A 278-nucleotide genomic window follows, 5' to 3' on the forward strand; every position below is an offset into this window, starting at 1 on the left:
CTTTTCTTTTTATCATATGTGTCTCTGACATCATCACTAACACATTGTTTACACTTTATTTCTTGCGACAAAGCGAGGAAGTTAGACAGTTAAGGAATGTGCGTCCTTAAATGATATTTATTTATCTAGCCAGCTGTGTAGCCACGGCAACTTGAGCGCAATTAAGTGACTAAGGGGCAGTGTCATCATGGTGTATTAAGATGACTTGATACCCTGACATTCTTTGTCGAAGGATGGAATATAATAGACCTTTATTTTTGATAAACTAAGCCTGTTTT

This window comes from Penaeus monodon, chromosome 31 (assembly GCF_015228065.2).
Source record: "Penaeus monodon isolate SGIC_2016 chromosome 31, NSTDA_Pmon_1, whole genome shotgun sequence".
Lineage (NCBI taxonomy): Eukaryota > Metazoa > Arthropoda > Malacostraca > Decapoda > Penaeidae > Penaeus > Penaeus monodon.